Here is a 14472-nt window from a genome sequence, read left to right as displayed (position 1 = left end):
AGGGTGTGCTGGCCAAGGAGGGAGTCCATTTAGATGGTTGCAAAGGGCCTTCTAATTTTATTTTTGGTTTATACCCATTAACAGTCACTCCTCATTCCTCTTTCACCTGAGCCCTTGCAACCTCTGAACTACTTTCTGTCTCTATGGACTTGCGCATTGTGGACACTCTATACTAATGGAATCACACACTGTGTAGTCTTTTGTGTTTGACTTATTTCACTTAGCATAAAGTTCATGTTGTCATATTAGCGCTAATTTTTATGGCCAAATAGATTGCATTGTTTAGATAAAACATATTTTGTTTGTCCATCAGTTTATGAATATTTGGGTTGTTTCCACTTTTTGGCTATTATGAATAATGCTTCCGAGAACATTTGTGTACAAGTTTTTTTGTGGATATGTTTTCATTTCTCTTGGGAGTGGGATTGCTGGGTCACATGGTAAATTATAAACTTCTTGAGAAAGTGCCAAGCTGTTTTCTCCAGCAGTTGCACTATTTTGCAAACTCATCAGCAATATTTAAGAATTCTGATTTCTCCACATCCTCACCAACACTTCCTTTCTTTTTTTGATACTGAGTCTCACTCTGTCGCCCAGGCTGGAGTGCAGTGGCGCGATCTCGGCTCACTGCAACCTCTGCCCCCCAGGTTCAACCAATTCTTCTGCCTCAGCTTCCCGAGTAGTTAGGATTACAGGTCCCCACCATCATGCCCGGCTAATTTTTGTATTTTTAATAGAGATGAGATTTGACCATGTTGGACAGGCTGATCTCAAACTCCTGACCTCAAGTGATCCATCTGCCTCAGCCACCCAAAGTTCTGGGATTACAGGCATGAGCCATGGTACCCAGCCTTATTATTATTATTATTTTTAAATTATAGCCATCCTAGTGGGTGTGAAGTGATAGGTCATTGTAGTTTTGATTTGCATTTCCCTAATGACTAAGGATGTTTTCACGGCTTATTGGCCATTTGTCTCCTTTGGGGAAATGTCTGTTCAATATCTATTCAAATCCTTTGCCTTTTTTTTTTTTTTCTTTTCTTTTTTCTTTTTGAGACAGGGTTTCACTCCAGCCCAGGCTGGAGTGCAGTGGCAGGATCTCGGCTCACTACAACCTCCGCCTCCCAAGCTCAAGTGATTCTCCTGCCTCAGCCTCCCAAGTAACTAGCACTACAGGTGCACATCGTTGCACCCAGCTAATTTTTGTATTTTTAGCAGAGACAGGGTCTCACTACATTGGCCAGGCTAGTCTTGAACTCCTGAGCTCAAGTGATCCGCCCACATCAGCCTCCCAAAGTGCTGGGATTACAGGCATGAGCCACCGCACTCAGCCCTTTGTCCATTTTTAATTGGGTTATTTGCCTTTTTATTGTTGAGGTGTCAGAGTTCTTTATATATTCTAAATAAAAGTCCCTTATCAGATGATTTACAGATACAGATATTATTAGATGATTTATAGATATTTACTTACCATGATTTACAGATATTTACTTCCATTTCTCAGGTTGTCTTTTCACTTTCTATGTCTATCACTTGATAACGTCCTCTTTTCCACAAAAGTTTTAATTTTGATGAAGTCCAGTTATGTTTTGTCTTTTGTCACTTGTGCTATTGTCATATCTTAAAAAAAAGCACTCATTTTTATAGCTGCATAATATTCCTTTACAAATGTAATCTATTTAACCAGGACCCTCTAGATAGACATTTAGATTAGTTCAGTTTTTTCACTATTGCAAACAATGCAGCAGTAAATTTTCTTGAACATATCATTTTGCACACAGCAAGTGTATGTGCAGGAAGAATACCAGAAGTGGGAGTGTCAAGTTAAAGAGTATTGCTCTTACAATTTTAGTAGCTAATGTCAAATTTCTATCCTTAGAGATTATACTGATTTAGACACCCACCAGTGGTATGAGAGAATGACTCACACGGTGCTTTTTAAAAGCTTGGAATTATTTGCCTGTCAAAAATGGGGGGATATGCCATAAGAATCCTGATTTTTGCTTTCTTTTGGAAAATCAGGTCAGCATTTCTGCATAGCCATCGAGCTGTGACCCCACCATTGAAAGATCATGTGCTTTAATTCACCACAGTCCCTGCCACTCCCTAACAGCCTCCCCAGCATAGGCCGAGGGTCAGATGCCACTTAGCATTGTGCTTTCACAGCTGTTTTCTGCATCTTATTAAAAGCAGGAAAACAAAAGAGGCTGAGATGACATGTGTTTCAGGAAAAGAAAGACCAAGTATATCTCTTTGTGGGAACAAAGACAATCTCATGTGTTATATACAGATACTCCACTCACTCGGCTCACGTTTCCTGCGTGGCCACGGTGGGCATTTGAGTTCAAGATTTCTGGTTTAGGTTACCGAAAGCCTCTGAACTAATCTAAATGTCTACCTAGGATTTTTGAGTAGGCAAATGCCCTTCAGAGCTGCCTTCCTGAAAGGTATTTCTGGCAGACATCATGGAGGGTGTACTTGAAGGCAGAGCATGCCTTGATTAAAAAATAGATGTGGGATTGGGTGCGGTGACTCACGCCTGTAATCCCAGCACCTTGGGAGGCTGAGGCTGGTGGATCACCTGAGGTCACCAGCCTGGCCAACATGATGAAACCCCACCTCTACTAAAAATGCAAAAATTAGGCTGGGCGCAGTGGCTCAATCCCAGCACTTGGGGAGTCTGAGGCAGGTGGATCACCTGAGGTCAGGACTTCGAGACCAGCCTGACCAACATGGTGAAACCCTATCTCTACTAAAAATACAAAATACAAAAATTAGCCGGGCGTGTTGGCAGGTGCCTGTAATCCCAGCTACTCAGGAGGCTGAGGCAGGAGAATTGCTTGAACCCAGGAGGTGGAGGTTGCAGTGAGCCGAGATTGTGCCACTGTACTCCAGCCTGGGTGACAGAGAGAGACTCTGTCTGAAAAAAAAAAGTTTAAAAAGAGGTACATAAAGAGGTAAATGCAGGACATGTGATGGTGTCCGTTTCTAGTAGACAGTGGAGATGTCACCAAGATGAGGAACCAGGAAGCAGAACAGGTTGGGGGGTGCTAATGTGCTTTGAGGCTCTTTTAGTTATCTGTGACATGGTAATTATTATCTCTAATCCAGGCCCTGGAGACCTTCCTGAGCCCCAGAACCTTACCCTCATTCAGGGAGGTCCATCATGGCAGTCGGCCTCCCTTTTTGTCAGTCCCAGCATGGGTTCCAGGGTAGCCTCCCATTGGACAGGCTCAGCGTGGGGGAGAGGGGTATGCTGATTGGCCAGACCTGAATCACCTGTCCACCTCTGGAAGTGAGGCAGGGAATCCGGCTCAGCCAAACTCCTCAGACCAAGTGTGGATGAGGGCCATTTCCCCACAGGAAACCTGAGCTTTCGGGAAGGTGGATGGATGTGGGTCAGCAGAAATAACAGATGTGCCCGACTGTTTGCGCCCCTCTGCCACAAGAGCAGGTGTGGTTAAAAACTTTGAGGAGCGTCCACAGGCACGGTGGCTCATGCCTGTAATCCCAACACTTTGGGAGGCCGAGGCGGGCAGATCACGAGGTCAGGAGATCGAGACCATCCTGGCTAACACGGTGAAACCCTGTCTCTACTAAAAATACAAAAAAAAAAAAAAAAGTTAGCCAGGCGTGGTGGCAAGCACCTGTAGTCCCAGCTACTCGGGAGGCTGAGGCAGGAGAATAGTGTGAATCCAGGAGGCGAGATTGTGCCACTGCACTCCAGCCTGGGCGACAGAGGGAGACTCCATCTCAAAACAAACAAAAAAAAACTTTGAGGAGTGCAGTTGGATTGTCCAAGTGGAGTGCCGCTCTGCTGATGTTACTGCCTCCCTTCCAATCCCTTGCTCCTACGTTTTACAGAGCCGCACTTTGGTTTCAGAAACACCTGGGTTTGAATCCAGCTCTGTCACATGGAGGCCAGGGCATCCTTTCTTGTCTGTGCTGTGTGCTGGAGTCAGAGCCATGAGCACGAGTCCCAGCCTTCTCTGATGAGGGAAATCTGTGACAGGCACCGAGATGGGGAGCCAGCCCTGGGGAGCTAAGAATGGGCCCTTTGCCCAGTACAGGAAGTCGGGAAGGGGCCCTGGAAGTGCCATTTAAGTCGGGACCTAATGGACGAGCATGTGGCAGCAGAGGGACCGTGGGGGCAAAGGACACAAAGCTGATGCAGGTGAGAGTGTGGCACATCTGAGGGCCACGAGAAGGCCAGAGGGAAGTGGCAGGAGGGAGGGGGTCACACGGAGACATGGAGACTAGAAAGTTAGGCAGGGGTGAGACCATGCAGGGCCCCAAGGCCATGGAGGTAGCCAAGACTGACAGCCCTGACCCGAAGTTCCTCATCTGTGAAGTGGGGATGTTCAGACTCACCTGGTTGCATTGTTTTGTGGACTTAAGGAATTTTATCTGCAGGGGCACCTGACACAGGGTCTAGCCCTTCACCGGCGCTGCAGCAGCTGCCCTTGTTAACGCTGCCCCCGCTCCGCCCAGCCCCTGCAGTGTTCCAGCAGCATCTTCAGTGTGTAAGCGTTTCTACCTTCATCTTGCTCCAAGGGAGACTCAGGTCCCTGGTTACATCATTGTCCCTGGTTACAGGTGACAAAATGGGCTCAGCTGTGGGAGGGGCCTCTGTTTGTAGGACTCCCTGCACCAGGTTTTCCTTCTTTACACACACTCAGCTCTCTGATTAGTGCCAGCAGCCACGAGTAATCCAGTTCAGTCACCCAGTGCGTGGCTGGGGCATCCAGGAGGAAGCCCGAGTGGTGAAACCACAGCCCACACCCACGTCTGCGGCAGCCTCTCCCACAGCCCACGCTCTCAAGGGCAGGCAGTTGTCTTTCTGTAGGACCCCCACCCCTTCCCCTTCCCTGCCTTCCTTGGCAGACCCTCCTGCTCCAGGTGTCATCTTACCTGCTAGGACGGTCTTGGAAAGGATGGATTGTCCCTGTCTTATGAAGGAAGGCCAGTTTAACAGATGAATCTGCCAAGGACACACTGTCACTTCCCAACAGGGGTATTGCAGGCACCAATGGGACAGGTTGGGGAGGAGAGTTTGGGACCAAGAACTCCCATGAGCCCTTAGAAGCCACCATAGAGGTGAGAACTGAATTGTCATCCCATCGGCTGGTGACCTTAGGCAAGCCTCAGCCCTCTCTGAGCCTCAGTATCACTTCTGCAAAATGGAGTAGTGATCTGTTCCCCTGTCGTGCAGGAAGGAATCTCCCCAAGGCTGAAAGTGGGATGTCGATCTAAATCATGACTGGTTGCAGGCACCTGTACACGCACATTCACACAGAGACAACACTCTTAGGTACACGTTTACATTGACACACAAAGATCTGCACAAACGCGCACAGAGATTTGCACAAGCACACACCCAGGGCACAGGTACGCACAAGCTACTGGAACATACACCCTAGGTACACACACGGGGACTTGCACACTCAAATCCACACACAGGATGCACAGACACACACACACTCCTCCCTCCCTCCCCCCAGTGCTGCTGCCTGTTCGCTCTGCCTCAGCACACAGAGTGGCCAGGGCCACGTGCCTTCCTCTCCCTGTATCAGGAAAATCGGAGGGGATGGTCGCTGCCTGAAAGTGCCTTCCATGCAGGGACTCAGGGTGAGCAGGGTTCACCCAGAGAGGCGAAGGCACCAAAGCAGTGGAAAGCAGTGGGGCTTGATGGGCAGGATGGGCTTTGTTGTAGCTGACCTGCCCAGAGGACGTGGAGGATCCAGGCCTCCAGCATTGACCCCTGCCTTGGCTCAGCCCAGTGTGGCATTTGCATGCGGCCCTCCCCTTGGGAAAGGGACTGCCCCTGAGGCCAGCCTATGAGTTGAGTGTGGTTTTGGTGGAGGAAAGGGCAGGAAGCCGCATCTGGGAAGTGGCTGCCCATGGCTTCCAGAGGCCTGGCTGAGTGGCTGACCTCATGGCCAGATGGCTCCAGACACCTCTCGGGGCCTCACCCCTGCTTCCACCATTCAGCACAGCCAGGCTGACCACAGACCTGGGTGGGGAAACCTGGTCACCTCCTGTCACCATGCCTGGAGTTCCACCATTGGTGCTGCAGTCCTCGGTGGGCCCAAGAGAGCCCAGCAGCTGAGCAAACACACTGAGGCTGACATCACCCATCCCAGAACATCCCCCAAGGCCTGTGTTTGCCTGCCAGAAAGATCCCAAGTCTGTGAGGGACACACATAGCACATGTCATCGAGATGTCAACCACACGGCCACACGCCCTTCCTCCTGGCCCTCTGCTCTTCTCTGGTATGGTGGCATCTCCAGGCTCAGCCCGGGGCCCTCTCCTCTACGGGTTGTTCTCCCTGAGCTCCAGATCCAACACCCAGCTGTCCTAGACATCTCCCCGCTGGGCACCCTGAGAAGCCACTCTGCACAGTAGCCAGAGCAATCTTTCAAAAAACATCAAATCGTGTTCCTGCTGCATCTGCCTCATCTCATGGAATAAAATCCATCACCAAGGCTTGCAAGGCCCTGCCCAGGAAGAATGAAAGGGAGATGGGAGGTGGCCGTCGGTGAAGTGCCCAAGTTCTCTGAGTCCAGGGCGTGGTGACAGCTCTAGCTTGTCTGGTTTCCTGTGAGATCATCATTTCACCCATCAGTGATGTGCTCCCTGCCCAGTTTCCTCTCTCAATCTGCAGGAAAAGCCTATAGGAAATGACTGAGGGGCAGGTGTGGTCCAGGGTGAGTTGGGGTGTGGGCCATGTTTGGCGGGGCACGAGGTAGGGATCCTGCTCCGAACATCCCAGGAGGAGGGAATGGCCACGGGGTGGGTAGAATCACACAGCGAGTCTTCCAGAAGCAATCATGAATCTCCATCTTCTCCCACCTGCCACCTGGATTGCTAGCTAAAACACAGGATACCTAGTGTTTTAAATTGGAATTTCAGATAAACAACAAGTAATTCTTTAGTTAGTTATGTCCCAAGTAGTGCGTGCATCCTGTATTTTTCTTTTCTAAGTCTGGCAAAACTACCTAGATGACCACATCTGCCTGCTCCTCAGCCTCTCAGCTTTCCCCCCACGTCCACACAGAGGGATCCTGTAAAAACCCAAGTCACTTCACCTCCAGCCACTCAAGCCCTGGGTGATCTGGGCCTGGCAAGTTCTCTGACCTCATCTCCTACCCCGAGTGATGTGCTGGTAAAGTGGCACATCCCGTTTTCTGAGAAAAAATAAAATATAAAATAGTAAAGCCCTGATTGCAGCACTGGCCAATTTCCTTGGTTTAAATATTCCTTCCGTGGCTGATTGCAAGCTACCAGCATGACACGCCGAACGCGGAGTTGGGAAGAGGTGCACAGTTGTCTCAGTGCAGGCAGGCTCCAGACTGCCCCTCCCTGCACGCAGGGCCTTTGCACTGACTGTGCTCTTTGCCTGGATGTGCGCACCCCCAGATCCGTGCATGACTCAACCCTTCACTTCTTTCTGGACTTTGCTCCACTGTCTTCTCATGAAAGGAGAATTGCTTGTCTACCATAACCCTATATGCCCCCCATCCCTCGCTATCTCGCTATCTCTTTGCCATGCTTCATGTTTTTTCTTCGTAGCAGTTCTCAAAAACAAAAAAGGCCTGTCACCCACTTCACTGTTTCTCAGAGGGGGAAAATGTAGCTCTTAGAAACAAGCATCCTAGAACCATCAGAGGTGCTTATATTCAGCAACATCCAATGTAAGAAACAGAACTCATGGATCTGGGTTTGGTTTGGTTTTGTAAGAGCTGGGGTCTTGCTCTGGCACCAAGGCTGAAATACAGTGGCGCCATCAGTTCACTGCATCCTTGAACCCTGGCTCAAGTGCTCCTCCCGCCTCAGCCTCCCAAGTAGCTGGGGTCACAGGCCCACACCACCACGCCTGGCTGATTTATTTATTGCATTTTTCTTAGAGTCGGGGTCTCGCTGTTTGCCCAGGCTGATCTTGAACTCCTGGAGGCTCAAACGATCCTCCTGCCCCAGCCTCCCGAAGTGCTAGGATTACAGGCATGAGTCACTGTGCCCGGCCCCAAAATGAATGATTTTTAAAGACCTACAATTTTTTTTTTCAGAATTTGGCCAGCAATTCAACTTGTCTGTCTACAAGTAAACTGGACTCCAATCATGTCATCATCTTCCCTGTGGAGACCATTGCTGACATTTACTGAGCCCTACTAGTAGGGACCTTGTGATCCTCATTTTCCCAGAAGCTGAGACTCAGAGAGGTTAAGCAAACAGCCCAAGGTCACACAGCCAGTGAGAGGGAGAGTTTGGACTGGAACTCAGCTCTGTCTGCTGACTAACTCTTAGAAGAAGCTACTCCAAGCACTTTCTCCCGTGAGCTTCAGGGGTAAGCGGGGCATGCCTAGCCCCTGAGTCATGCTTTAGAGAGGCCAGGGATTCCCGCAGCCCTTCAAATGACTTAACAGGAGAGTGAGATAGTCCAGGCAATGCCCTCTTCTCATTAATGAAGATTTTGAGGCCCAGAATACAGCAATGACTGGCCTGGGCTCACACTGCAAGTTGAGGAAAGGCTGAAGATGGAAACTGGGAGCCCTCTATCCCACCTCGGGCTCCGCCTCAGACCCAGACTGGGTTATTCTGTTATGCTGCAGGAGGTGGATCCCAGTTGTCTCTCCCCATGTCAGACTCTAGGCCCTCCCTGTGGCTGGAACCCCAGGGCCCTCCAGAGTGCTCCCCAAAGACCTCCACTCACACATTCACTCAACAAGCATTTAGTACATGATCCCAGGGCACCCACCCTCCACTGCATATGCTGGGACTTTGAGTCTGGCTGGGGAGACCAAGTCAGACCACTAGTGTGGAAGAGCTGTGACCAAGGGGCTGAGGAAGCCCAGGGTGAGCCCTAGACCAAGTTGGGGATCCGAAGAAAGACATCCCAGAGGAAGGGGCATTTATCTGGCTCTTGAAGTTAACAGGAAGCTTCCAGGCAGAAATGGCAGGAAGGACTTTCTAGAACAAAGGAACAGCATTTGCAAATGTGATATACAGAATGCCCCTGAATTATACACATAAAAAATGGTTGGTTGGCCGGATGTAGTGGCTCACGCCTGTAATCCCAGCACTTTGGGAGGCCAAGGCGGGTGGATCGCTTGAGGTCAGGAGTTTGAGACCAGCCTGGCCAACATGGGGAAACCCTGTCTCTACCAAAAATATAAAAATTAGCTGGGCCTGGTGGCGGGCGCCTATAGTGCCAGCTACTCGGGAGGCGGAGGCAGGAGAATCGCTTGAACCCAGGAGGCAGAGGTTGCAATGAGCCGAGATGGCACCACTGCACTCCAGCCTGGGCAACAAGAGCGAAACTCTGTCTCAAAAAAAGAAAAGGTTGATTTTAGCTTATGTGAACTTCCCCTCAAAAAACAAACACACAACATTGTTGAGAACGTCATGTGCAGGTGCAGAGGCCAAAGCGGCTCCATCTCAGAGGCGAATCCGCCATGCTGGCTTCTGATTGACCCCAGTTCCAGAAAGGCCTCTAAGATTTCTCCTTTATGTACTGTCACTGGCAATGCCGATCAATTGTCCTACACACCCCTTCTGAAGCACGTATGTCCTTTCTCTATGCTATACATGCCCTGACTCTGCGTGTCACAGTGTGGAGACCTACGTGTCTCATGACCGCCCAACACATAGCTTCTGTTCGTATGCCTCTATAAAATGCTTCTTTCTGAGAAACCGGATTTGTCTGCCTCTTTCTTTGGCCTCTCAGCCCACGTAGCTTCCGGTTTGCATAGACCTGCCCACCATAGAACCGCAGGCATACAGTACTTCAAGACTGAGGGGAAGGGTGAGATGAGGCCCAAGGAATTGTCAGGGACAGGCCACAAAGGGTATTGACTTAGCACCATTTGTGAAATTCAGCCGAGTGCCTGGGCTGTGCCAGGCATTTCAGGCAACAGGCATTCCAAGCGTGGCCCCTCCGCTGAAGAGCCGAGAGGCAAAGACAGAAGAAAAGACCTATAAGGCCTTTGAGAGAAATGATTTGGGGACTCGGAGTTACAGGGACCCTGATTTGAATCCCAACTCTGCTTCCAACTCACTGTGATCTTGGGAAGTCAGTTTGTCTCTGAGCTTCGACTTCCCCATCTGTAAAAGGGGGCTGGGAGGCCGGGCGCAGTGGCTCACACAGGTAATCCCAGCACTTTGGGAGGCCGAGGTGGGGCGGATCATGAGGTCAGGAGATCGAGACCACGGAGAAACCCCATCTCTACTGAAAATACAAAAAATTAGCTGGGAACGGTGGCAGGCGCCTATAATCCCAGCTACTCAGGAGGCTGAGGCAGGAAAATGGTGTAAACCTGGGAGGCGGCGCTTGCAGTGAGCCGAGATCGCGTCACTGCACTCCAGCCCAGGCGACAGGGTGAGACTCCGTCTCAAAAAAAAAGGGGGGGTGGGCTAGGAGCACTGGCCGGGGGTTCACTGTGAGGAGGTCAGAGCCACAGGTGCTCAGGACTTCATGGGGTGTAAAGAGAGGGCACGTGGGATTATTATCATTACTGTTGGTCTCAGCCGGCCGCCCTCTCTGCCTCTTACCTGAGACAGGAGGCAGAGCAGGACTCTGAGAATTCCCCTGCCCCAGGACCCAGGACGAGCTCCTGGGAGGAGGATCTGGAGACCCCAGCGCTGAGTCTGTATGCAGGATGCCTGTCCCTAGTGTGCACCCCAGGACTGCCCATCCCGACTCTCAGGTCAGGCCCTGCTGGGCAGCTTCCTCTACTCCAGGCTGCTTCCCCTTCGCCCAGTGACACGAGCCTTATGGGGGTGGTAGGGAGGGGCACCGGAGAGGTTAAATCTCCGACGCCGACAGGGCAGAGGCCAAACCCAGCCGGGGACAAGGTCCAGGCCTGCTCTGCAGATGTGGCCGCTGCTGCTGCTGCTGCTGCTGTTTGGTAAAGAGTGGTGGGTTAAGACCGGGCGTGGTGGCTCACGCCTGTAATCCTAGCACTTTGGGAGGCCAAGGTGGGTGGATTACCTAAGCTCAAGAGTTCGTGACCAGCCTGGGCAACATGGTGAAACCCCGTTTCTACTAAAATACAAAAGAAATTAGTCGGGCATGGTGGCGTGTGCCTGTAGTCCCAGCTACTCAGGAGGCTGAGGCAGGAGAATTGCTTGAACTCGGGAGGCGGAGGTTGCAGTGAGCTGAGATCACGCCATTACACTCCATTCTGGGCGACAGAGCAAGACTCCATCTCTACAGAAAAAAAAAAAAAAAAAAGCTGCAGGTAGAGGACCTGGGGAATAGAGAGGAAGGGGGGCTGCCTTCCATCCCTAGAAGGCCATGGGTCAGGGCCCCAGTTCTCTTAAAACCGGTAACCCAGTCCTGGGTTTGAGCAACAGGAACACGGGTCCAACACAGAGAAGGCGACAGGCAGCAAGGGACTCAGTCTTCAGCCTGCAGGGAGAAGCTCCATGCAGATCAGACAGGACCCTGGAAGGTGCTGAGGGTGGACCCCGATGACCAGGGCAGAGCAGATGGAGGGCTGTCCTCAAGGAGGCCCAGCTTCCTTAGAGATGAGTGAGCTCCCTGTCTAGAGAGAAAAGCAAGCACAGCCAGACACCCACTTATAATGAGCGTATGGGTGGGAAGTGGGGAGCAGACTGTGGGGCCAAGGGAAGAGGCGTTCAAGGAAGACTTCATAAGAGTGGGCTCTGAAGGCTACATAGGAGTTCTCTGGGCAGATAGGTAGATGATGAGCTGGGTAGAAGGAACGGCATGTGCAAACCAGGAGGCATGAAAAAGCAGGAGCATCCCAAGAACTACTTTAGCAACAAGAATTGCTGCAATGTATACACCTACTATGTGCCCACAAACTTTTTAATTAAAAAACAAAAAAGAATAGCTACAAATGTATGGAACTTTGACATATATTATCACATTTAATCCTCACAACAACCCCCTGGGTGTGATGAGGAAACTGAGACTGGGAGAGGTTAAAGGACTTTCCCAGAGTCACACAGGATTCCACTGCAGGCAGTCTGATTTTGAGCTGGAGGGGCAAGGGATGGAAGCTGGGCTGCAGAAAGAGATGCATGGTAGACCTGCAAGGCCTTGGGACCCGGAGCTGAGCCCTGAGGCCTCAGTCTCCTGAGGTGCAGGGTCCAGGCTGGCTGAGGCCTCCAGCAAGAAGGGCCCAGACAAATGGCTTTGCCAGGCCAGCATCTTCCTGGACACCGGGTGCCGCTGTGAGGGGGCCTTCATCTTCCAAGAGTGGGTGCTCACAGGCGCCAACTGCTTTGACAGGTGGGTGCACAGCTAGGAGGGGTGGTGGAGAGGGGCTCCAGGAGGGTGGCCCCCCAGCCTCTCCACCTCTCCAGCCTCTTCACTTCCCCTTTGCCTCTTCTCCCCACAGTTGGCCTTGGTCCCACTTCAGTGTGACCTTGGGTCCAGCTTGACTGCAGATGGACTCTTGTGAGATCAAGTCACCATGGGGGAGCTGCTCTTGTCCTCAGCAGGGCCCGAGGGCTCTGGGTTTGGTAGCCTGGCCCTGGCACAACTGGCAAGGCCTCTGTCGCTCACCAGTGCTGTAGAGCCTGTCCCCCCGGCCACCCAGTCCCACTGTTTCCTCTTCCTGAGACAATTCTGCTGAGGCCAGGGATTTAAACCCGATTTCAGTAAGGGCGGCAGCAGAAGCCTGGGATGGTTGAGAGACTGGGGGAGGCAGATGGCCAGGGTGCTTGGGACCCTGCAGGAGCTCTGGCCAGCTGCCTGGCAGCACCATGGCCATAGGCACATGCAGGGAAGAGGGCTGGCACTGACACCTGCTCTGTTCGAGCCAGCTTCCAGCCTCACCCCTGCCCAGTGGCTGACAGCCCAATGCGCTGGAAGCTTCCCTGAGGGGACTGTGTGGGAGTGCACCAGAGGACAGAGCTGTACTGAGAGTGAGGTGGGAGCAAGGAATGTCTAGGAGCCCAGGAAGGCATCTGGGGGTGGAGAGACTTGGCACAGGCACAGGCAGGGAAGCTTGGCAATATATGTTCACAACCAGCATGGCTGGACTGGTGCAGACCTGCTGGTGTCAGCTGGGCTGAGGGTAGGCCCCACCCCATTGCAGATCCCTACATCCCCAAGAGCTGCAGAGTGTCCTGCTGAGATCGCTGCATGTCAGCATCGGCAGAGACTACCTTCTCCTCCAACCTGACTGTCCTGACCTGAAGGACAGCCTGCCCAAGGACTTCTAGTGCACCAGGCTCTCCACTGGGCCCCCTGAACTAGTGGTCAGGATTCCAGCAGGCCCTATGCAAGTCCCTGAGACCCCCTCCCCTGAAGTCCCTTCTAATGCCACTAGACTTGTTAAAGTTAGGCCTGGTCACCCTCCCATCCTATCCTGGAGTCTTCCATTCTCCAAGAACCAGGGTTCGGGCTTATTTGCACCCCTGAAGGCCACCCTAGAACTTCCTACCCCTTGGGGAGACTCCCCCATTGTGTCCTATTCGAATGTGGGGCAGTCTTTGGTATAGCCAGGTCTTAAACTACTGGGAGCCCCTCCAGTTATTCGATAACTACAAGCATTTTGCTGAAAACTAACTTTTGTGCAGTATCAAGCCTCAAAGGCCAAAGGGAGGAAAGAATTGAGTGAGACTGATAGAATGTGTGGGAGAAAGCACTTTAACCAGAGAGTGGAAGCACTTTAACCAGGGGTGGAAGAAGGGAGTATGACCCCCCTCTCTAGGAGGGGAAATGGGCCCTGTCTTGAGCTTTGGGTGCAGCACTTGGGCCATCAGCCCACCCGCACCCTCCCCCAGCTGCTCTTGTCAGATGTGTGAACCTGGTTACCCACCGCCCCCCATCCCCTGCTCAAATATCTTTGCTCACCAGGCAGGGGATGGTTCAGTGGGTGCAGGCTGGGCTGAGACTGCTCCTTCTCTCCCTCGTGCAGACGGCTGATGGGACTCCCCTAGTCTGCTCCCAAGCCGGCAGCTGCAGGGTGTGATGACCTGAGGTCCCTGCTTGGAGCCTGGCCTCCCGGGAGTCTACACTCCTGTGAATCCCTTCATTTCCTGGATCTGAGATAATGTCTCCAACATCTCCTTTGACATCTGTGCCAACAGATGCTCTTGGGCTGGCCCAGGACAAGACAGAGGCAGTGGGGGTTGTTAGCCTCCGGAGTCCTGGGTTTGAATCCTGACTTAGCTACTTACCTGCCTTTGCCATCTGAATCTGTTTCCTCCTCTGTAAAATGGAGATGTCTTCAATTACTCATTTATCAACAAGTTAGCAGTTACCAAGTGCTTACTGTGTGACAGGCCACGGAGATTCAAGACTGTATCTTGACAGATTCGTGGATTCTAGCTAGCAACTCCCCTGAACGCTAGCTGATTGGAGTGCCAGGCGCCGCCCACTGTGGGCCTCAGTTTCCCCAGCTTCAAACTAAAGCGATGGCTTGGATGTAAGGATTCTTTTTTTTTTCTTTCTTTTTTTGAGACGGAGCCTCGCTCTGTCGCCCAGGCTGGAGTGC

The sequence above is a fragment of the Papio anubis genome, chromosome 17 (assembly GCF_008728515.1).
Source record: "Papio anubis isolate 15944 chromosome 17, Panubis1.0, whole genome shotgun sequence".
Taxonomy (NCBI): Eukaryota; Metazoa; Chordata; class Mammalia; order Primates; family Cercopithecidae; genus Papio; species Papio anubis.
The sequence above is the reverse complement of the archived record's forward strand: the minus strand, read 5'-3'. Positions refer to the sequence as shown.